Genomic DNA, 26,132 nt, shown 5'->3' on the forward strand with positions numbered 1-26,132 from the left:
TTAAGCAATGTCAGATATAAAAGGGACATTTTATAATGGCTGGGTTCAAGTTATGGGTTTATCTAGGTTTCAACTATATTGTTCATGGCATGTGGACCGTGCCTGACGTACAAATTTAAGTAAAATTTCAAATAAAGAAGATAAGGTTTGGGTTTATAAAACTTTAAAATATTTACAAAAAACTACCGATTTTGACAGTATAAATACATTTAGGTGAACATTTACGGGTTGCCATTAATAATATGCATGAAAATGCTCATACTAAATTTGGAGAATATTTTGAAAAGAATTACTCTCTAATAACTATCAAAAATGGGCGTATTATTTTCGTCAAGAATGTGGAATTAATACTAATATGCGACTAGAGAGCTTGGATAAAGTTATTAAATATTTTTACCTAAACGGTAAACGTGTCAAAAGGTTGGATAAAAGGTTGCATTCAACTCTTAAATATAGATCGGCTAATAAAACATACAAAAGGGAAAAGCACTTGCAAGAGCCATGAAACTTTTAAATCCCATTGAATGGCACTTCTAGTTTTGATGTAGTTGTACAGACTCCTGGTATTTGGGCTAGTAACAACCTCAATGAATATATTGTAAAACAAATACCCTTATTAAAAAAATTTTGCAGTTTAATTTGTCAATTTTGTGATATATGTGTTCACCAATATAGTTGTACATGTCCAAATTATTTTATCAATACTATGATTTGTAAACATATTCATTTTGTAGTTTTAAAAACCCCTGTTAAAAATAATGTAAACACTCATTCATTACATTCCTATTCATTACTGGATGAGGGTGTAGATGTGATAAATGAGGTGGAGGAAGTTAGTGCAATGGACCAGTGCTTAAGCTCTCTTAAAGCAACTAATGGTGAAACAATTGATAGATGTGATCAAAAAGATAGAGTTTTAAAAGAAATATCGCATTTACAAACATTAGTTCACAGTTATCATTTTGATTCTGACCATGATAATATTTTTCAACAAGTTATCAGTAACATACAGACTGCTAAAAATTTACTTTAATTACCCACTTCAAAACAAAGTACTATAGAAACTTTATAATAATAATAATAATAATAAATCATTTTATTGTTCCATAACATTTACATAGTTTATAATATTTACATACATGTTATATCACTGATCGGATATAACATACATATAATACTGGAACAAAAGGCTTTTTATTCAGCATCCCTCCCAAGGAAGGGGCTGTTAAAGCCCATGCATTGCTATACACTTTTCATTATAGCACTCAAATAACCTTCACAATAATTCCTCAATTTTTGCCAGTAACCCAATTATATATAAAGTAGGCAAAAAGACCTACATTAAACCAAACTAACAATGTGGACGAATATTAATATTATTATCTACATCTACCCTAGATCTGCTAAACTCAATGATAAAAATCTAAATTTGCTAAAGGAGTTGCTGCCTGATTTTATTTTTTAAATACACAACAGAAAAATTAAATGTATTAATTTTGAATTTATTAAGGGTGGAGGCTGATGTTATATGAAAATCCCTTTTTGAAAGACTCTTTATTGTGTCTTGGGATTGTAAAAATATGTTTTCTTCGTATATTAAGATTATGGATATCCGTACGGTATACTACTTTCTTATTAAGATAAATAGGACATTTATATTTAACAATGTTATAAAAAAAGCAAGCCGAGTGCAATATTCTTCTATTGTACATAGAAAGCCAATTAAGTTCCCTGAGCTTATGTGATACACGCTGCCTTCGTCTAATGCCGCATATAAATCGTATACAAGAGTTTTGTACTTTCTGCACTCTTTTAGCCTGAGTTGTGTCCAAATAGGGCCCATAAATGCTATCAGCAAAATTAAAATGTGACAACACAAGTGCTTCACACAATTCTATTTTTGTTTTCCTTTCTAAAGAATGTCGGTGGGGAAAAAGGGATTTCAGGGCTGAGTAAGATTTTTTAATACATGAAGTTATATGTTCATCAAATTTAAGTTTATTATCAATTATTAAACCTAGGTTCCTTGAAGAGTTTTTAAAAGAGATATTACACTGCCCAATAGTGAGTCTTAATTTATTATAAATTATTTTTTTAAGTCTTTCACTGCAGAAAAGTAAAGCCACTGACTTTTGTAGATTTAATTTTAATAAATGATCTTCCGATAGTGCGTTAAGAGTTTTAAGATCTATGTTTAGTCTAAAATTTGCCTCTACAGCATCCTCCGGCTTAAACGAGTATATTAATTGTGTGTCATCGGCGTAAAAATGATATTAACAAAACTTTAAGGTTGCTATAAAATTAGACGTATAAATGGTAAAAAGAAGAGGGCCCAAGACACTTCCCTGAGGAACACCAGCAAAAATAGACATAAGCTTGGAAAATGTACTATCAAGCGTTACTCTTTGCGTCCTTTTACTTAAAAACGACTTAACCAAAGCTTGGGCATTAACACCAAAACCACAATAAGATAATATGGCTAGTAAAATATCATAATTTAGCATATCAAAAGCACGAGAATAATCCAGGAGCACCAATACGCTTGCCTTACTCTCGTCTTGTGCACCAGTAAGTTGATCCGTAACATCCGCAAGTGCTGTCGTACAGCTGTGACCACGGCGAAATCCTGATTGTTTTTCTGGCAAAAGGTTGTTGGACCACACGAAGCCTGAAATTTGGGACGCCATAACCTTTTCCAGAATTTTAGACATAGATGGTAAAATAGAAATGGATCTAAGTTGACTATAGGTCTCAGGATTACTCACTTTAGGAAGCGGAACCACTATAGCAGATTTCCAATCACTTGGAAAAACTGAGTCTCGTAAACAACAATTTATTAAGTGGGTCAGGTAAGGTATAACAAAGGGGCAGCATAATATTAAAAAAATGCTATTAATATTGTCACTTCCAGATGCAGTTGACTTCATGTTAAGTATAATATTAGAAATAGTTTCCTCAGTAACCTGAGTAAAATTAAATTCCTTATTTGTTTTTTTGTTTTTTTTTATAAAAATCCAAGAGTTCAGGTTTTGGAGAAATAGTAGAGTTAGCTGCATTGACAAATTGCATGTTGATTTCATTAAGATTTCTTAGCTGATCTGGTATTGTATTTATTTTTTTATTTATGATGCCGACTTTTTTTAATTCCGCCCATTTTTCTTTTGCATTACAGTTTGAAAGCTTAATATTTAGATATGTTTTTTTTATCTTGTTTATCTGCTTCTCAAAATGTTGTTGGACAAAAACGATTATTTTCTACAATAAAAAAGAAAAAAAGGCAAAAGAAGCTATCAAAAACCCAAATAAAGAAGAAATTGATGACATTAAAAGGCAAAAAATTACCATTTATTTCAACTAACTCTACTTTTGATCACAGCTACATATAAACAACCTATATTTTTTGTTATGGTTAGTGATAACTAGTTATATATTTTTTAATTTTGATATTTTTTAAGAATAGGCGAGTTGTGACTGTTTTTGTTATTTATTTTTCAGCGATTACTAGTGCAATTACTATGTTCTATGTGTTATACAAATAATATGATATTATAGATATTGGCCAAATAAAAATTAAAGTACAAACCACGAATGTATATACTTTTATTTGAATTTTTTAGTACATAGTATGTACGAGCTTCATTTGAAATTCGTAAATTGCGGCGTTAACTTTACAGTGTTACTATTTTGCCAAGAGTTTGCAGACGGTAGCTCAGAATTATTGGAGGCTTGGGATTGTTCGAAGGTTTACTTATGACTGGCTATTAAAAAATATAATCTTGATTATAACTATTAAATAAGAGGGCGCCACTTAGTTTTTTTTTTTATAAATGAAAGAAAACTAAGAAAAACACTTGGTATATAGGTTTCAATCAACAATTAAATGACCCTGGATAAAGAAGATTTAAAGAGGCAAAAAAAAATATCTTAACAATACAACCAAATTATATTTACATCTAAGATATGTATACACCTCATTTTCTAATCTGTTAAATGTTAATAATTTATTATGAATTAAAATATAAATAATGTTGATATGATTAAATAAAATAAGTTTGTCAAAAGTAACATTTAAATTATGATTAAGCTACTAGGTAGATTTCAGCACTTGAAAAATAAATTGCAATTATTAAAGTTTTTAGTAAATATTTGTATTACGCAGGGGAAAGTTCATGAACCTTTTTACCTAAGGCATATTAGCCTTAACCGAATTATATCTACTTAACTACTAAAAAAAGGTACTGAAAAATACTGAACAAAAAAATAACTAAAATTATAGATAAGAAATTGATGTATTAAATTATGATATTGATTAAATATTTGTAGCAATAAATTGAAATTAAAGATAGATTTATAAAAATTTAAATAAGTGAAATAAATCTATGGTTAGTAATATTTAAATAAATGGAATAAACTGGCCTGTACATTCCTCCAAGAAATGAATGGCTGGTGGCTGGCCTTCAAAATCGAGGCTGTAAATATATGCCATTTGTAGCTTAGCTATCTGGACTGGGAATCTCTAATACTAGCTCTAACTCTGGCTCCAGCTCCACAGCTTATAGCAATTTCCCGGGGAAATCAAAATCCTGCAGCCATCAACAATTGAAGAAGAATAAAGAGGAAAACGGAAAAGTAAAACGGAAAAGTAAAACCCTAAAACAATAGTTGCCATTGTATTCACTGTCGATAAAAAAAATGAATGGCGTTCAAAATGTGACACACTCACCTTGCTAAGTTTCATTATCTATCCATTAAAATCTTGGGCATCCTGCACCAGAATTATGAAATAAACAGTTCCCTAAAGGAACAAGATTAAGGACTATAAATTATAAGCCATATTGGCCACTTCCTGCTTCACAAATTTCGAAAATAAAAAACTGGCCTTTTACGTGCGCTTCTACCTGCGACACGGGAACAAGTTTTCGAAAAATGGATGCAGTACCGACTAAATAAGTTACGACCCCACCTCTAGCCTGAGCTGTCAATGTCAATCCAATCAGAGAAAACATCAATCAAGACCAACCAGAAGAGTGACGGACCGTCAACAGAAAGCATGAATAATAAAACCAGGAGAGTAATGCGTTACAGTAGTAATGTGTCATTGACAGTGTGAATTTAAAGAAATATCGATAAAAGAAGTTGACTGAAATTATTAATATAATTATTGAAATTAATGAAATATCAATGAAGCGTTAGTGAAAATAAGAGTAGAAAAATAAAACGCTACAAAATTACAAAATTAGAATTAAAATTATTATTTTGAATTTACGCACGAACTTTTAGCGCATGCCCTGATCCCAATTTTCGTTGACAGTCCGTTGGAACGTATCTCGGAATATAACGCCTCGTGGTTACAGTAGGAAAGACGGCAAAGTTAGTATTAATATAAGAGGCTCGAAAACTAAGACCGCCATGCAAATTAAAGGAATGTATTACAGTCAAAAATAAGCACTGTGCAAAAATATCTGAAGAAGAATGCCTTAGAATATTTAAAAGTTTCTGGAATGAAATGAATTGGAACCAACGCAAAATTTTTGTTATAAACCATGTAACAAAGAGCAATCCAAAAAGAACCTATACGAAAACAGAAGACAGTAGGCGAAAAAAAACTTTGCAATATTTTTTAATCATTAATAATCAGAAACTACAAGTTTGCAAAAAGATGTTTCTACAAACATTATGCTTGGGCGAATTTTCGGTTCAGGATTGGATAAAAAAAGGAGATCTTGGTATGACTACTTCAATAGAAGTTAACAAACAAAAGAAAAAACCTTCTTTTAGAGCAGATAAAGATGCTGACAAAGAATACCTTAAAGAATTTTTTGACAAGTTGCCATGTTATGCTCGTTCCAGTTCTACAAAATTGTATTTAGAAACCACTGTTGAAAGCTTAACTCACCTCTTTAATTTGTATAAAGAAACCTGTAATAAAGATAACAGATCAGTTCTATCTAGAACGGTCTTCAATAGTATGTTTCATTCTAAAAATTTGTCATTATATCCCATAAAAAAAAACTAAACATGAAGTAGGGCAACTTTCAGATGAAGAATGGAGTGTTCATAGACGCAAAAAGATAGGGCTCGGGATGAGAAGAATAAAGACAAAGAGGAAGCAAACGCTAATAAAACAGGACGCGTTTTAACAGTTAATTTGCAAGCAGTTAAAGTATGTCCATTAGTTCAAGCCAGTACCATATTTTTAAGCTAAAGCTATGCTGTCATAATTTTACTGTTTATGATACAGTTTCCCATCAGGCAACTTGCTTTTGGCTCACAGAAACTGATGCTGATATGACAGCATCAACATTTTGTAGCGTTTTATTTTTCTATTTCTTATGTTCACTAACGCTCCATTGATATTTCATTAATTTCAATAATTATATTAATAATTTCAGTCAACTTCTTTTATCGATATTTCTTTAAATTCACACTGTCAATGACACATTACTACTGTAACGCGTCACTCTTCTGGTTGGTCTTGATTGATGTTTTCTCTGATTGAATTGACATTGACGGCTCGGGCGAGAGGTGGGGTCGTAACTTATTTAGTCGGTGCTGCATCTATTTTTCGGGGACTTGTTCTCGTGTCGCAGGTAGAAGCGCACGTATAAGGCCAGTTTTTTATTTCCGAAATTTGTGAAGCAGGAAGTGGCCAATATGGTTTATAATTTATAGTCCTTAATCTTGTTCCTTTAGGGTACTGTTTATTTCATAATTCTGGTGCAGGATGCCCGAGATTTTAATGGATAGATAATGAAACTTAGCAAGGTGAGTGTGTCACATTTTGAACGCCATTCATTTTTTTATCGACAGTGAATACAATGGCAACCGTTGTTTTAGGGTTTTACTTTTCCGTTTTCCTCTTTATTCTTCTTCAATTGTTAATGGCTGCAGGCTGTTGATTTCCCCGGGAAATTGCTAAAAGCGGTGGAGCTGGGACCAGAACTAGAGCTAGTATTAGATATTCCTAGTCCAGATAGCTAAGCTACAAATGGCATACATTTACAGCCTCGAATTCGAAGGCCAGCCATTCATTTCTTGGAGGAATATACAGGCCAGTTTATTCCATTTATTTAAATATTACTAATCATAGATTTGTCTCACTTATTTAAATTTTTATTAATATACTTTTAATTTCAATGTATTGCTACAAATATTTAATCAATATCATAATTTAATACGTCAATTTCTTATCTATAATTTTAGTTATTTTTTGTTCAGTATTTTTAAGTACCTTTTTTATTAGTTAAGTAGATATAACTCGGTTAAGGCTAATGTGCCTTAGGTAAAAAGGTTCATGAACTTTCCCCTGCGTAATACAAATATATACTAAAAACTTTAATAATTGCAATTTATTTTTCAAGTGCTGAAATCTACCTAGTAGCTTAATCATAATTTAAATGACGAACTTATTTTATTAAATCATATCAACATTATTCATATTTTAATTCATAATAAATTATTAACATTTAACAGATTAGAAAATGAGGTGTATACATATCTTTGATGTATATATAATTTGGTTGTATTGTTAAGATATTTTTTTTTGCCTCTTTAAATCTACTTTATCCAGGGTCATTTAATAGTTAATTGAAACCTATATACCAAGTGTTTTTCTTAGTTTTCTTTCATTTAAAAAAAAAACTAAGTGGCGCCCTCTTATTTAATAGTTATAATCAGGTTTAGATTTTTTAATAGCCAGTCATAAGTGAACCTTCGAACAATCCCAAGCCTCCAATAATTCTGAGCTACCGTCTGCAAACTCTTGGCAAAATAGTAACACTGTAAAGTTAACGCCGCAATTTGTGACCTGTTTGCTGAAATATTTGGATATAAAATGTCAAAATGAATCTGGTCCAATTATAATCTACAACGATAGATGCACATACCAAAATCGGAACAGCATTATGTCAAATACCTTACTCAATTATGCTGTGATTAATAATGTGGAGATTGTTGTAATTGAAATTTTTAGAAGTTGGGCATACACAGATGGAATGCGACTCCGTCCACAGCTGTATTGAAAAAAAAAATAAAAGGAAAAGACATACACTTACCCAGTGATTATTTGTGCATTTCAAAAGAAGCAAGATCTTAGCCAGCCCCTTATGATGTTGTGTGTATAGAGCATACAGATTTTATAGACTTTACTCCAAAAAGATTTCATCGATATAATTCTATCAGACCAGGAAAAGTAAGTTGTTTCTTAACTACATTAATATCATTAAGTTTATTAATTAAAATTATGTTTTTTGTAAGGTTGTAAATGATCCCGTAGTAACAGACATCAAAGCACTCAGATATTTGCCTAATGAAAAAAATTATTACAAACTCAATTTTGATGCCAACTGGAAAGAGCTTCCACAGAGACCAAAAAAGGTGTTAGATGTTGTGGAGTAGCCAGTCATGTATAATGAGAAAAGAAAAATAAAGAAAGAAAAGTGGCAACACCTGCAAGCTTTAAAATCCGTTATACCTAGAGACTGTCACAGTTTTTATGACAATTTAGCATACAGTGAAGTTTAATATTTTTATACCATTGTAAATTAGATCTATAGTTGACGCGCCGAATAGATGCACCAAGGAAAACGCGTGGTTGGCGCGTGATCAGCGAGTGTTCGATGCGCGATCCATTTTGTTGTATTAGACGAGTAGATTTCGAGCGGGTTTTTACGTCTTTATAATTATACGATAAATGTATTTTTATCGATTAGTATTATTTTTATTTTTTATTATTAGAAATTTATTATTATGGATATTCGTCACTGAAAGGGCTTATTTTAAAAATTTCTTATAAAACACCGTTTGAGTTTTGATTTACGCTCACCCCTATACTTTGTAAATAATATGAATTTACTATAATTTGTTAACTATTTACAGTAAATACATAATATTTCTAATGTAATGATATAGGGTAATTCGTTATTGTTGCACAAAAATTTAATGGTGGATTCTTTACAAAAATATATGTAAAAAAAAAACTAATTATCAACATAGGTTTGAAAATGCTTTCCCTCTAAAATAAAGGGCGTTAACATTTTTAATAAATCAAAATTCCAAAAAAAAGCACAGTCAGGTACACAGGCCTTTAAAAAACTAATCTTTCTCAGAATCTGAAGAAGTTGTATCGTCATCTTCGCCAACATTTATAATAAGTGGTTCCACCTGAATTTCCATTAAATCATCCAGAGTCCACATGCGTTCTTCTTTGATAATGTGAGCAACAGCATTTTTCCAATTTTGTGGACTGACATTTTGCACTGCTTAATCAAAAAGTGGTTTAAGGTCTGCAAATTTAAAAGTGACATTTTTCCAAACTACTTCACCCTTAATCTGCGCCCACATCAGTTCGATTGGGTTCAACTCGCAATGATATGGTGGCAATCTTAAGACCGTTCAGCCGGTAGCTTTAGCCATTTCGTCCACTACAAATGTGTCTGCGTGTCGGTTTTCTTTTACTCATTTCAAAAGTTCTGCCTTTATCATATCTTGTTCATAATAAATTTGTTTGGTCATTAACCAGTTTTGAATATCCCCTTTCTTTGTGGCAGATGTCGGGGTTTTGTCAAGCTTTCGGGTATGGTAGGATGCATTATCCAACACAATAACACAGCCATTTTCTAAGCTAGGTAAAATTTTTTCGAACCACTCTTCAAAAACTTGAGCATTTATCTTCTCATGATAATCTTTCGTCTGTTTTGATTCAAAAACTAGTTGACCACCCTGAACAAAGCCATCTTCTGACCCAATATGTAGAACTATCAACCGTTTTCCCTTTCCTGTCGGAGCTTTTAGCCCTGTGGACAATCCATTGATAAAAGCGTTTCTAGCGGTGGTTACGGTTGTATCTGTCCATACTTTGGAAACCGTGTGACCCGCCTTCACCCATGTTTCATCTAAATAATAAATGTTTATATTTTCTTGTCGAGCCTTTCTTATGGATCGTAAATAACGTCGCCTCCAGCATATTATTTCATCCCTTTCTTTAAGCATACTATTTCGACTTTTCTACTATTTCGACTCTTTACAAAGCTGTAACGAACGACTGTGTTTTTTTACTCAAATTGTTTTAAATCTTTATTATATGGCAATCTGCCACTTACCGAAAACCAATTTCCCTGAGTAACTATCGAAAAGTTGTTTCCTTAAAATTCGGAATTTCTTCATTTTTCTCAAGTTCTGATAAAATGTTTTTGACAGTTGGTGGCTCATTTTTTAGGAAAAACGAATGGATTATTCTACGGATGGCATTTTTTGTTTGCTCATCAATGTTATCCAAAATAGCTCTCGCCCTATGATACTTTTGTTGGTAGTTGAAAGGTATGAATATTTTCATAACTTTTGACTATATTATAGATACTCCTTTTGGAAACACCTGATGAAATTACATTACATTTTTTATTTTGTAATTAATTTAATTTATTTATTTTTTCAAACGGCATAAAACCATTTACTTTTGTGAGTGTATTTACAATATAAAAACATTGTATTATTTTTGGACTATTTTTGACTTTTAATATTTTCTACACCGTGAGCCAAATCAGAATGCTGTTTTCAATGTTCGTTTGCCCAATGTGTGTAGAATATACCTTAGTTTATTTTAGCTTAGTTAAGCTAAAATCAACTTACTTTATATCGACGCTCGCAAATAAGAACATCGTAACTCGATTCTTGACGAAATTGAGTTAAGACTACTTTCTAGTATGAAATTTTATTCTCTTTCGTGTAAAAAAATTAAAAATTAAAATATTTTTTTCTTTGAAAAGTTGCCTAAATAACATATTTACACCGTTGTAAAATTTTAATGCCTACTCCGTAGTGGTTGCTTTACAAATCATAAATAAAATCTGAAACTTTAAACCCATTTTTCTCAAAACGGGCTTTTTCGAGATACGATCTTCTTATTTGCGAGCGTCGATATGTAAGTAAGTAAATACTATTTTATTATATCATACCTGCTGCATCAGCTGTAAAAGATACTTTTTGTGTCTTGTTGTAATCTGGATTATTTACTTCACATACTTTATACATATTTATAATTGCCTCCTTTTCAGAAACCGTAAAATGTTTCTTACAAGCTCGTTTTTTACGGGGTGAATTCAAAAGATGGCCCACAGGTACGTCACCCATTTTTCAAAACAAATAAATAAACTAATACACACAAAAGATAAACAGATTATAAACTTACAAAAGAGACGCAAACAAATTAAAAAATAATCAGACCGTATACGCGCGCCAAAACTCCTGCTCTAAAATTCTCCAGTATTCACTGGTATTCGAACACGCATTTCGTTTTAACAGTCGCGTGCTATTCACGTGATTACTGCATCTTTTCGGCGCGCCGACTATAGTTATTAATTAAAAATACGTGTATTTGTTCCTAACAAAGTGTTTTGTCTACAAAGGGTAAACTGTGTATCCCACTCCAAAAACAAGATATTCATTACAATACTTCGTATGCCGCGAAAAATGTTTATATAATAGAAATTAGTAAAAAACTCTAATTTCGAATAATTGTGAATGTGAAAATAGATTACCTAAAAAAATATTCAATATCTAAGTTAAATACTTTAAATAAAAAATAGTTTTTTTTATCTCCTGAAAAATGTCATTTGTGGGTTTACGAGGTATTAGTACTTTAACGACGATATACTATTTCTGGCTGATAGTAATAATTCATTTTGATATAAATATACTTAACGTGAATGATAAGTAAATATTAAAATTGACATACGTCACACAACAAAGAATAAATGAATTATGCTATATTAATTATTTACTCTTTACTTGTGAGAAAAATTTCCTTACTTTTAAAATATGCGATAAGCATCATGGATTTATATTACTTGCCTTTACTATAATAATTTCATTATGGTTGACAAGCACTTTGTTACACTGATTCCATAAAATATTTATTAATTGTTTTCCGCCGTAAGTGTGGTAATGTCTATGAAAAAATGTGTTATTCTTCCTTTAAGAACTAATTTTAAGAAAACGGTTAGAGATAAAGGTAAACTTGTGGGTATCAAATTATAGATAAAAGAATGTGTTATCAAATCGCGTTACTAGATACAGGATGTTCCATTTAAAAAAAAAAAGCAAATTTCGTATTTTAGGGCAAAACAGTTTTAGCACAGTTTAAATAATTACACAGCTGGAGCACTCCCTCATTTTTACCTCATTTGGGCAGTTTGGCGCGCAAGACAGTTCTCGGTTTAAAACCTCTCAAAACCCGACACCCGTCAATGCAGTGCAGCAGGCGAACTTGGTTAGCGTGTATGCGGCAAAGCAATATTTATGTGTTCTTACGTTTAGTTGCCAGTGACGGAGTATAATTTAGTTTTTTTTTTGGGATTACATTATTTGTATTAATAACTATTATATACAGTTTGACCGTCGGATCTTTGTCTACGAAAAGAATGCGGGCGAAATTTTGGAGCGTTGTCACGTCTTACTGCAAAAATGAAATAGTATTGAATAAAAAGTAAATATAATGGTAAAATTAAGCTATTTAATCATAAAAAATATAATAAATAATGTAATGCAGTTTTAACCATATTTGTTAGTTCTATTTTCTATTTAAAACTTATGTTTTGCATATTATAAAATCCAATATTGACTAACATTTATCTGAAATTTCTAATAAAACTTACAAAGCCGGCAACGTCGTGCTTTCGCGGAAGCATATCGCTGTTTGGGGACAGGTGATTGGTTGATCACATCGCGGCCATTAATTTATAATTTTTATGCAGCTCTCTGTCTTTCTCTATCTTATTGGATCGCATCATACCAGATTTTGTGTAATTTTCGGAATAATATCGATTTCTTGCGGATTCAGTGGCGGCGGCGTATGTTAATACTTTTGAGCTATTAAACTGTTTTTATTGTTGTATTTTTAGGTACCTACTTAATTTATGACCTATGACTTTTGAGTAGTGTAGCATAGTTTAGTTTATTTGCTATTATTGTTGTTGTTGTTTTGTGTTATTTGTTTCTTTGTTGTTCATAATTTTCAACAGTTTTTGTATTATTTACGTTAAAATGAATAACTTTATTCATAGAAAGACAATTTATAGCCAGGCAAGGAAAGTGATTGCGAATGTTTATAGGTAAGTAAAATGATAATAAGAGAATTATAAAGCCTAAGCACAGTTATGAAAAAAAAACATTAAAATAAAATCACAATTTATGCGACACTAAATTTCAAAAATTATGTACCTAATGTTGTAATAAATAAAAATCATATTGAATGAAATAAAACCAAGCTCGATTGCTTTACAAACAAAAAAGATTTAAAGTTAATGTTGGTTATTTTGAATATAAAATGTCATAAATATAAGTAATATGAATCGGAACGACGACTAAAAAAAATGGAATATCAGGATTATATACTTCTTGTACAAATTTTTAGGGTTTGCGATGAAGAAGCTACTAATAACTTCATTAATCTACCAGTAAAGCGCACACTTGAAAGGGTATCTCAATATACTGACGTAAGCATTTCAATGGTGAAAAAAAATCACAAAGAAGATGAAGAAAGAATGCGGACGGACCCCAACAAAATGCTTTCTAGTCCCGGCAAAAAAAGACCGCGAATGACGAAGGTAGAACAAGACGACAACTTTCATTTTCAAATAGTTAGACACCTAATAAATCAATTTTATATAGAGTTTAAAGTTGTGCCTACTACCAGAAAGCTGTTGCAAAAATTGCGAGAAGAAGAAAATTTTCCTTATGGCCGAGAAACTCTTAGAAACTTATTAAAGGAAAATGGCTTTTATTGGCGAAAGTGTCAGAATAAAAGAAAAATTTTAATGGAGCGACCCAATATTTTATCTTTAAGGTAACATGATTTCTTAGATACTTTAAGGTTTTACCAATAACATCTTTAAGGTATAAATATCTAAGAGAAATAAAAAAACACCGAGCCGAAGGTCGCAATATTGTCTATTTAGATGAAACTTGGATAGACAATGACCTAACGTTTAAAAAATGCTGGCATTGTGAGTGGTTAGCAATATATCTTCAACAGGTATAAATTGATTATACTTATTTAAATAATAATTTAAATTATACATATTATGTAGGCATTAGAATATATACAGGGTGTTTGGTTCACCGACGTATAACTTAAAACAGGTGATTCTATAGGTCATTTCTGACAAATTAATTCCTCTAGGGGTCAAAAATTAACGGTCTCCGAGATTACGGCCTTTTAAGTTTTTTTTTTCTATCCTTTCTATGCATCTTAAGAAGAAAAAAAATCCTATTGAATTACAAAGGTACATACTTATTTTTTGGGAGTCAATTGAATATTTTTTTAAAACTAGAAAGGTGACATTTTAAATGCAAATAAAATTGTTAATCTTTAAAAATGTTTAAAATAACTATCTTGTACTAATAATATTGGAAAAATAAAAATTTGACTTATCTTTATTAATAATTTCTTTAATTTTGAAAGATTAACAATTTTATTTAGTTTTAAAATGTCTGTCAGCTTTCTAGTTAAAAAAAAATATTACTCTAGAATCAACTGTTTCTAGATATGCTATTTTTTAGATAGGTCGGTGTACCAAACACCCTGTAGGTATTTGTTATTTTAGGTCGGCTTATCGTGGTACATGCCGGTTCGGAAACTGGCTTTGTGAATAATGCCTGTCTTATATTTAAGGCAGGACTTACGACAGGAGATTATCATGGCCAAATGAATAAAAATTGGCTTGGGCAAAGCTCAAATATATAATAAGGAGTCGGAACACAACTGGAGATTTTTCCATAAGGGCCTTAAAGGAGGTGTGTGAGGAAGCCATGTCTTTAATTACTATTGAAGACTGGCAAAAATTTTCAAGACATGTTCAAGATATTGAAAATAAGTTTTGGGAAGCTGATGAAATTATTGAGGAAATTGAATCAATAATTATTACATTACCCTATGATGACAGTGATACCGATACTGATGAGGATGATGAAGCTGAAGAAGATAATAGTGATACTGATAACGATGCAGGCTGAGATATCAAGACGTAGAAAAATAATCTACCTACGTTTTTCTATCCCTCTTATAAACGTTTTATGCAAAGTAATAAAATGATGATGAAAAGGATATAACAAGTACTAGCCAACAAGCAGAGACATGTGTCGGCGATTAGCATCTTTTATTTTTCCCTGCTTTATTTTGCGAATATCCCCAATATTTTTTTTATTTAGATTTTTTCGCGCTACCTAATATAGCTTAAATTAAAGGTACTAATGAAGAATTAAATAATTTAAAATTTTGTACTGTAACTTACGGCCTATAGATTTATACATTTGTAAATATCATGTAAGACCAAACAATTAGATATTGCATTTACCGCACACCTATATATTTAAGTATGTTTGTTTCTTGTTATATTTTTATTAATATTGTCTTTCTTAACAACTTACAATGATTATGATATTCTAACGTTATGTAATGCACTTTATAAGTTTTTGTTTATGTACTTTTATGCTAAATTTCGTTTTTTTTAATGTAAAACTTCTTAATATTTCATTAGATCGAGTTATGCTGGTAGTAATAACGAATTCCATATCTAACAAAAAACAGAGGTAAACAAAAAAGTAAAGGTAAACAAAAAGAAGTAAAATTACTGTACTAAACCGTTTATTAGGTGGAATTGGCTTAGTAGTAGTAGTAGTAATAGTAGTAATAATTTTGGTATGATTTTGTGTATAATATAAGGGCCTTGGTGAATCTAACTAACATTTTTCACCGTGGCGTGGTGGAGAAAATATCATAGATTTTACTTTAAAATATCATAATTCAACACTCTAAGAAGAGACCTATGAATATTGTATAATGAATATGAATATTGACCTTCAATTTCAACTCTAGCTGGGTTGCCTCGCCGTGAGACCCCAGTACCTTCTGGACATATCCGGCTCACTAACCCAAACATTCTTCAGTTTTAAATGTGGCATGCTGAACGGTTAATAAATAGGTTTATCAGGCATAATCGTATCGTAATCGAGGTGGGTTACGAAAATATACGAACCAAAACATATTGTTTAATATTTAATACATTCAAATCTGTGTAATCGGTTTATAAAATTTCGCACGTCACTGGCCATTTCATGAATGAAATGAGGCGGGTCTAGTCTACAACGACGTTCCCCGCACCGACACCGCTTAGCTACAGATTGGTTGGGCAGACTTTACTTTTGTGTTTTGTGTAATGGACATTATGGAATCAAACCGAAAGCCCGGAGGCCTGACTTGTGCGGCTAAAAACTGTCCAAATAAAAGTTATAACTGCAATAAAAGTTTTTTTAGATTTCCTACTGATCCTACCAGGTATGTAGTTTTTGTTTCTGAATTATATAGTAGGTATAGATACGACATTTTTTTAAAATAGGTATGTTATGGGTTATGGACAATGTAATTAATCTTATATGAAAAATTTTAACAAAAAATAATGACTTACATGCATTAAACCATGCATTTTAGGAATTTTTTTATTGATATTAGGTACCAACCTATCCCATCTCAACCCAATCCAAAACCCTTATACCAATTTTACAAAAATACGCTATCAAGCTTTTAAGTTACTTTTAAGGTTAGGTTTACTGGGGTTGTGGCTTAAGTTGGTTATGATTTAGATAATTAATAGGTATAGGTAGGTAATTTCGCGTTAAAATTAATCACTGTCTATACCAGTATACGGAGTATTATTAAGAATGTATTTATACTCTATTTCAGAAATGTATAGAGTAATAAACTGGGGAATTCCGCTCTGTTTGGCTAAATTAATAAGGTTTTATTGCTCTATATAAATTTCTGAAATAGAGTATAATATAGGAAAGTGGCACTGTTTTCCGCTCACGATCCTCTTATAATATTATTTAACAATATTAATAATATTGAGTAGGTATATATTATAGGCATACAAATTATTAGATGTATATCATTTCATGGTTTTTTTTCTATTTAAGGTCTAGATTATGGGTTATGGCCAGCGGAAGAGGCGATCTGATGTCCAAGTTAGATAGCCTGAATAAAAGCTACCGACTTTGCAGTGAACATTTTGAAACTAAAATGTTTACGAACAAAGTTAAAAGCAGTTTAATTCCTGAGGCTGTTCCAACTATTTTCTCAGCAATGGAAGGTTCTTCAAGTTTTTCAGCATCGGATCATAGCTATAGCCGCCTACCTCTCCAAAACTTAATGGTGAACATCGGCGTTAAAAGACCATTAGAATCAGTAGAAGCAAATATACGTGCCCCCCTCCAACTAAAAAAATACGAATTCTCTAGGATATTACGATTCGTCCAGCAAGTATGTGATTATGGGATTAACATTAAAATATACATTAATCACTTTAAATATTTTTTAGATGATTTTCCAAAGGAAAATACACAGGATCATCAGGCTCCAGAATGAAGAAAGAAATTGAAAATTTAAATACAAAACTAAATAAGATTAGATGAATATTTAGTAATGACGTATAAATTTTGTGAATCAGATATGGCTATATTTATCAACTGTCAAGTTAAACTAGCACAAAAAAATAAAAGAGGACGGCGTTATTCAGATGAATTTAAGCAGGAGTGCCTGAATATGTACTACTCTGGGCCAAAAGTATACAAATCAATTTTAATGAAAAAATCTTGCTTTCCCCATCCCCAAACCCTTTTTAAAATGATTCGTGGCATATCCATACGTCCTGGCCTACAAAATGATCGTTTATTTACAATGTTGCAGCAAAATCAATGGGTTTCGTGAGCAGGACAAATATTGTATGTTATGCTTAGATGAAATGAGTATTAAGGGTAATTTATTCTATGACAGATCATCAGATTCCGCTATAGGCTTAGCCGCAAATGAACAGGGTGTTCAAGAATTTAAACCTGCTTTGCATGCTACTATTTTGATGATAAGAGGTTTACGCACTAAGTGGAAGCAGCCAATCGCTTACTTTTTTAGTCACTCTTCTTATCCATCTCAATCACAAAAAATAATTGTTACTGACGCGATTAGAAAGTTATCCGATATTGGACTAAAAGTACCTGTTTTTACTACTGATATGGGGCTAAATAATTTGCAATTAGCAAGCAAATTAGGCATTAAACACAATAATTGTGACTTTTTTATTGCTGAAAATCAAATATCGTATTTTTTTGACATACCTCATATATTTAAGGCTATTCGAAATATGTTACTAAAATACAATTTTTTTATTGATGGAAATATTATATCATGGAAATATATTAAAATGTTTTATGAAGTTGATAAAAAATATTCTGTTTGTGCAGCACCCAAATTAAGTAACTCCCATATAAACCCTACAAATTTTGAGAAAATGAAGGTGAAGTATGCCACACAAGTATTTAGCGCCACAGTGCAGGCATAAATTTATATATTAGATTTGGTTACCTTCCCGCAGAAGCAGCTGCTACTTCTGCCTTTATTGAACAAATGGATCAATTATTTGATTTGTTTAACTCATCAAATATAACATCTTCCAAACATTTTATTATGGCTTTTAAGGGTACGCCAATGCAGGTTGATTTTTTAAATGATTGTTTATATTTTTTAAATAAACTAAAAGTGGTAGATAAAGACAATGTTGTTATAACTAATAGAATTAAATCAATTAAATATTTAAAAATAACAATAAAAAGTCTGTTCTCTTTATGGAATCGCCTAAGCTCTACAGGACATTTCAAATTTTTGCTTACGAGGAGACTTAACCAAGATTGCTTGGAGAATACTTTTTCCAAAATTAGACAGCAGAACGGCAATTGTATTAATCCAACGACAATTCAATTCATGCGAAGTTTTAAGAAATCAATTGCTTTAAACCTTTTTCATTCCGGAACCGAAAATTGTGAAGCAGATATTGAACCGATTCTTTTAAGGCTTAGTAAAATACCTTTGGAAATACAGTCTGGTAATGTGCTACAAGTCACAAAATATACTCCACAATTTAAAATAGACACTGACTACCAAAGGGATGATATATTGCAAACTAATTTTGTAAGATATGTATGTGGGTATTTATTAAGAAAAGCTCTTGAAATTCATTGCTGCGACATTTGTAACGTCTATTCAAATGCACACAAAAAACTGGATGATTCTAGTTTATTTATTTTCTTTAAGGCCTATAAAAACGACCCCTTATTCGGAAGTCTTAAAAATCCGCATGATGATTTTGTGGATTTAATTTTGAAAATTTTATAATCAGGCCAAAAATTTGTGAAAGATATTTGAGCATTTGCAAAGAAATTTGGTACCGACACCCCTGTCCATATTTTCCACTACAATTTGTGATTCATTTATATTTGAGAGTGCGTTTATATTATACCTTTAAACGTATAAATAAAAATTTTAGGCAAATAAATAAGAACAAATTAATAATATGGCGCCATGATTAATACAATAATTTAAACGATGATTTTTAATTTGTAATAATAATGTAAATATATGTATAATAACAGATAATAGATACGTATGTATTATATATAAATTACACTGATGTATTTTTAGAATTAAGGTTACTATTGTATTTAGTTAATTAAATCCTACTTATATACAACAACACTTGAATATTAATTTTAACCATACCTATACCCATACCTACTTCAATATAAATTTGAAACTAAAAGAAAACATACATATTTATCTATCTATAATGTTTTCATAATTTAAATAATAAATATATATTTACAATTTTGTGTTTTAAAAATTCATTCTACTATACGTGATATACGTCCCTGATCCAAACTAAATCCAAAAAAAAATTCCAACTAAATCACGAATTTGCACAATTTCTAATTTTTCATTATAATTATTAATATTATCAATTATTATTAGATTGTTTCATTAATAGTTAGATTATTTCTAATTATTTTATCATGATATACCATCATCAAACTAAAATTTATATTTTATACTTTACGCATTCATCCTACTACGTTCCTGACCCAACGAAAAAAATACGTAAATATTCCTAGTCCGACCCCGAGTTTTAAACCGAGCAAAGTCAAATTTCTTTTGTTAAGAATCTGGCCAAGTGCGCCTGCTGGTCTTCCTTATGCTGTGGTTTTAGGGTTAAAGAGAGCGTCAAACGACACTCCCATTTCAGAAAAAAATATAGTTCATTTAAAAAAAGTTCAAATTATGTACCACGCTTATTAATTAACTATCTAAAGGCCTCTCTAAATCAATTAACATTCCTCCTATTAAATGTTTTTTTCGTTTCAAGATTTAGCCGCAATCGAACATCGCGATATTAAATGGACATCCTGTATAACCATTATAGTAAATTCAAAAAAATAGTCCATTTTTCTCAAAGAGACCTCTTGATAATAAAAATTCAGATAAAAATTCAATGGTCTCAAAAGACTTCTTTTGAGACCATTGACTTTGTGTCCCTCTAATCTCTGAATTTTTATTATAGCAAATAACTGACTTGCAACAAAAAAATATTTTTTGTGAATTATGTTGTAGTAGAAGAATAAGTGCTTGCCTAAATCAAAAATCGAATATACTAGTTTGATAAACTAATTATTTCAAAAGAGCTGGTTTGGCTTTCTAAAAGAATAAAATTACTTTTCGATATAATTAAAGTAGTTCACTGTATCTGCTAATTGACTCTGCTATTTTTGTAGAGCTAGACTAGTTTAGTGAAGATACTTTATAAAAAACTACTCTACTACTACAGTTGAGAGATATTGGTAAAGTGAACTTTACTGCCTTAGTAAACTTCTATCTTGGCGCCTATTTTACTAGACTTTTTAGCTAAAATAGCCAAAAAACTTGCTGGGGGGATGACAACATTTTTCTCAGTGTAAACAGTCACATAGTTATCTATAATTTTTTTATAAAATATGGTTTTTTATAAGCGAGAATTATTTCAATTAAAGCCCTTAAATATTATTTTACTGTTCAATATGCCTTAAATGTAACATATCTTAAATAACTTTGTTTAATACTAGACTTTATGTGCAGCGTAGACCTAGCTATCATTATTATCCTCAGTATTATCTATATTTTAAAAAACACTTACCTTATCTAATCCCCTCATCTATTTTCCAACACAAACGAAACTTCCACAGGTATCCCAACACAAAAACTTCTCCAATCCTTAAAATAAACCACACAAAACTCCCGAAAGTTTCGAAAACTTCCCGCTACGGTTTAGCGCACGGACCGGATCTTGTAGCTGGCCAGTTAACGACGTTACCTCCAGCAACAGATAAACTAGCGTCGCGGCGAACTTGAGCGCCCCGACGGCCAGATAGCGGCGATGGCAGCGCTTCGTCCCAACGTTGCCAAATTGGATCGATTTGTCCCTTCGGGATATTAATATAGAATGCGTTGGGTTGTGGCGGGAGGACGCACGCTGTCTTGCTATGTATGTCGTGCTTTTTATTTAATATTTTAAGAGGATAGAAGTCTGGAAATTATTTTAAAAATTAAAAGAACATGCGGGCTATTAGGAATTTATTGTTCGTTAACAGTTATTTCAAAGCATTGGTTTCTATAGAGGCAAAAAATCGGTAATTTTTAGACCTCAGGCGCAGTACAGCTACAGTTGTAAGGAGAATCGTAATAAAATTATGTGTATATTTAGAAGACTGTTTGTAAAAAAAATAGTGAAAAAAGACTTGTCGAATGTTTCTTGTAATAAATAAAATATGACCACATCTTTCACAAGTGGATATAATGCCACCGATCCTCCAATAGAAGACCATTGTTGGTTCAAACGAATTTAAAATGTCAATAGATTAATAATGGACATCTTAATGATAATAATCTTGGACAATCCAATAGACTTCAAATTAATTTTATTCAATGGAATTTTATTGACCTTCCAGAAGATGCTTTAAAAAGTATAATGAATTTACTTGAGTTCAGTGGAAAGAGTTTCTTGAGAAGACTTTGGACTCTTATTTTTATGTTCTGCTCTGGTCCTATAATAATAATAATAATAATGATAATAATAATAATAATAATAATAATAATAATAAATCGCAAGAGTCAATCATTTGCTCTATATGGACGATCTAAAGCTAATGGGTGCCACTAGTAATCAACTGGATCAGATGCTGAACATCGTGGAGGAATTCTCTGCTGATATCGGAATGAGGTTTGGGCTGGATAAGTGTCGTATTAACAACATTGTACGAGGAAAGATGCAGCCGGGATCCTTCGAGATGCAGGATGGCCAAACTATAGATGCCATGGAAGAAGGTGATACATACAAATACCTGGGAATGGTGCAGGCAGCGCGAATAGACCACCGAACAATGAAAGATAAACTCACTGCTGAGTTTACAACAAGAGTAAAGCACATAGTGAAAACGAGCCTCAACAGTAAGAATCTATTTAAGGCGTTGAATACGTACGCCTGTACAGCACTAACATATTCCTTTGGAATTGTGGGACGGAGCAAGACGGACATCCAGAACTTGCAACGGAAGGCACGAACATTATTGACTAAGGCTCAAAAACACCACCCTCGAAGTGCCACAGAAAGAACTACGCTACCAAGACATCAGGGAGGTAGAGGATTGGCAGACATTGGCAAACAGTTAGACCGACAAATTTCAGTTCTGAGAAATTTCTTTCATGAAAAGGCTAGATCGTCCGCTCTGCACCGTGCTATATGCGAGGTCGATGACTCTACACCTCTGAAACTGAAGAATCGCGAAATCAAAAGTCACCACGTCACTGATGAAGAAAAACATCGATCATGGGCACAAAAACCACTGCACGGGAGACACGTCAACGAGGTTAGCCACGGACATGTCGACATCAACGCGTCGAACTACTGGTTAACTTCAGGACAACTGTTTCCCGAAACGGAAGGTTTTCTCTTTGCCATACAAGACCAAGTTATTCCAACTAGAAACTACTTGAAGTGTATTATTTCGGATCCTTCAGTACAGAGTGACAAATGTCGATATGGATGCCAAGTGACAGAATCCATCCAACACATAACGGGAGGATGTCAAACGTTTGCCCAAACTGAGTATAAGGCACGTCATAACTGCGTGGGAAAAATACTGCATCAAGAACTTGCAGTTAAACTGAACCTCTTGAGGACGGACAAAGTTCCATATTACAATTATACTCCAGAGCCAGTTCTTGAAAATGGCGAGTATAAATTGTACTGGGACCGAACTGTTCTCACCGACCAAAGAACTGTCAACAATAGACCAAATCTTATCCTGGTGGATAAGCGACTAAGGAGAACCACGCTGATTGACGTTGCTATACCTAATAACAATAACCTCCAAGGAAAATACAACGAAAAGATCACCAAATATCGAGATCTTGAAGGGCAAATCAGACGGCAATGGGAGATGGAGCACGTTCAAACAATTCCGATAATAATCTCGTCAACTGGACTTATACCAAAAACCCTTGTAGAGAACCTCAAATAACTGGGACTAAGTGAGCATCACTACAAAAACATGCAAAAAGCGGTGCTACTGGGGACAGCATGAGTCGTCAGAAAGTTCATAAGTACAGAAGACCGAACACCATCCAGGGCCCGACAACCTGGAGAGGGTTCCCTCAGAGCTTAATCCTTTTGATATCTGGGATAAGTGAATGTTCCTCGTAAAACGGGAGTGTGATTGCCGCAAGGCAAAAATCTATAATAATAATAATAATAATAATAACAATAATAATAATAATAATAATAATAATAATAATAATAATAATAATAATAATAATAATAATAATAATAATAATAATAATAATAATAATAATAATAATAATAATAATAATAATAATAATAATAATAATAATAATAATAATAATAATAATAATAATAATAATAATAATAATAATAATAATAATAATAATAATAACGCTGAAGGTGCTGCGCAGAAAATTCAGCCAGCGCTCACCCAGGCGGGACTACAAAGACAGCGCATGAAATGGACATCTGCGATGAATGAAACCGTCATGCGCAGCTTTTATAAAGTGACCAACCTGGGACGAGAAATGATCGGCTACAGACAACCTCTACATGCCGAATTTAGGAGAATCTATCCACATCTCCAAGTTACCGAACAGAGAGTAGCAGACCAGTATCGGGTAATAATGCGTAATCACCTAATTCCAGAGACAAGACTCAATACCATTAAAGAAGAAATACAAGCGCAAATTAACAACGAACCCGACTAACAAGACCCCGCTAACAATGAACCAGCTGAGGAGCAACCTGTAATACAAAACGTATTAAATAACACACAGGAACCTAACACTACCGAAAACACCCAAGAGGACAATTCTGAGCTATATCACGAACTATCTGCAGAAATGGCACGTGCGATGCTAGAATTTGAGAGAACCAACCAACTGATAAGACCCAAACTTCCAAAAGTAAACTCTTCAAAAAAACTAGGTCAAATTATAAAACTTTTAAACCCCAAAATTCTTCCACCTTATCTTTTAAATATTAATAACATTCAATCTCTTCACCTTTTAGTTTATAGCGCAGCAACTGCCGTTGCTAAAACCATGAAGATTAAGATAGGGATCCACAATGACTCTGCAAGAACCGAGCTCCCGATACCGCCATGGAAGACCAGACTTCAACGAAAAATTCAGAAGTTTCGAAAAGATATCGTCCAACTAAAAGAATATTTGAGGGGTACACGAACAAACAGACTAAAACAGAAAGTTGATGAAATTTTGCAGAGAAACAACACTCACACTCGGCATGAACCAGAAAATAATACAGCTCAACAATGCCTGGATACTCTAAAACAGAAACTTTCCTTATTTTCAGGGCGCCTACGAAGATACAAGACCAGTAATAACCGAAAACGTAACAATCTTCGTTTTGAAAAGGCCGAAAAATAGTTTTATAGAGAGCTAAATTCAAAATCAGATCACCCAGATAAGCAATACCCCACGAAAGAACAAATTCAAGATTTTTGGGCCAAACAACTTGCAACTCAAACAACATGCAATATCAATGCAAGCTGAGTTACTGAAGAGAAACAAAACAGTAATAAATATAACCAGATGGAACATCGACTATTCACTATCGAGGAAATCAACCAGATTATCCAAAAACTGCATAATTGGAAATCACTTGGCCCAGATGGAGTTCATAACTTTTGGCTAAAGAAACTACGAAGTATGCATCCTAAACTCTCAGAATTAATTAACCACGTTATTCTTAACCCACAGGAAATGCCAGCGTTCCTAACGCAAGGAGTAACCTATCTACTGCCCAAAGACCAGAACAACACACAAGATCCGTCTAAGTACCGACCGGTAACGTGCCTACCTACTTTGTATAAAATTATCACTTCATGTTTAACACAGCGCATTTATCAACACTGTGAGGAAAACAACATTATAGCCGCACAACAAAAAGGATGCGCTAAAGGTTTTATGGGCTGTAAAGAACAACTTATTATCGACTCTGTCATCAACAACCAGGCATATCACAACAAGAGAAATATTTTTACTGCCTACGTCGACTATAAGAAAGCCTTCGACTCAGTACCACACGAATGGCTTATAAACATATTAAAAGTGTATAAAGTTGATGGTAATACTTTGTCTTTTCTAGAGAGCGCTATGACAAGTTGAAGAACAACGATCCAGCTCGAAGTACAGGGTAAAAGCGCAGTAAGTACAAACAACATTCTAATTTGAACAGGAATCTTCCAAGGGGACTCACTGAGCCCATTATGGTTCTGCATTACTATGAACCCTCTTTCGAACCGTCTTAACTCTACCAACTATCGGTTTAGCATCCGAGATAATAACACCGAGATTGCAAAGTTAAATCACTTACTCTATATGGATGATTTAAAAATAATGGCTGCAACTAGGAACCAGCTTAACGAAATGCTGCATATAGTAGAAGAGTTCTCCAACGACATCGACATGCAATTTGGACTAGATAAATGCCATACTCTCAATATAATCCAAGGAAAAATTCAGCCAGGAGAATATCAGATGCAGAATTTCCAGACCATCGAGGCCATGGGCGAACACGAAATTTACAAATACTTGGGGATGCCAGAAAAACAAACGATTAAACAAGAAACAATGAAATGCGAATGGACTAACGAGTTTGTGAAAAGGGTTTTGAGAACCAATATCAACAGCAAAAATA

The 26,132-nt window shown here is 32.3% G+C and overlaps 1 protein-coding gene across 2 annotated transcripts in view; it reads right to left on the bottom strand.

Annotated features, from left to right (window-relative positions):
- LOC126739056 (uncharacterized) overlaps nt 1–21,208 on the bottom strand; it is a 782,471-nt gene extending 761,263 nt beyond the window's left edge. For both annotated transcript variants that reach the window (XM_050444577.1, XM_050444579.1), the window contains exon 1: nt 21,045–21,208. The gene's annotated coding sequence lies outside the window, so the exon portion shown is untranslated. The remainder of the gene's footprint in view (nt 1–21,044) is intronic.
- Between the last annotated feature and the right edge of the window lie 4,924 nt (nt 21,209–26,132).

This window comes from Anthonomus grandis, chromosome 8, assembly GCF_022605725.1.
Source record: "Anthonomus grandis grandis chromosome 8, icAntGran1.3, whole genome shotgun sequence".
In the NCBI taxonomy this organism is placed as follows: domain Eukaryota; kingdom Metazoa; phylum Arthropoda; class Insecta; order Coleoptera; family Curculionidae; genus Anthonomus; species Anthonomus grandis.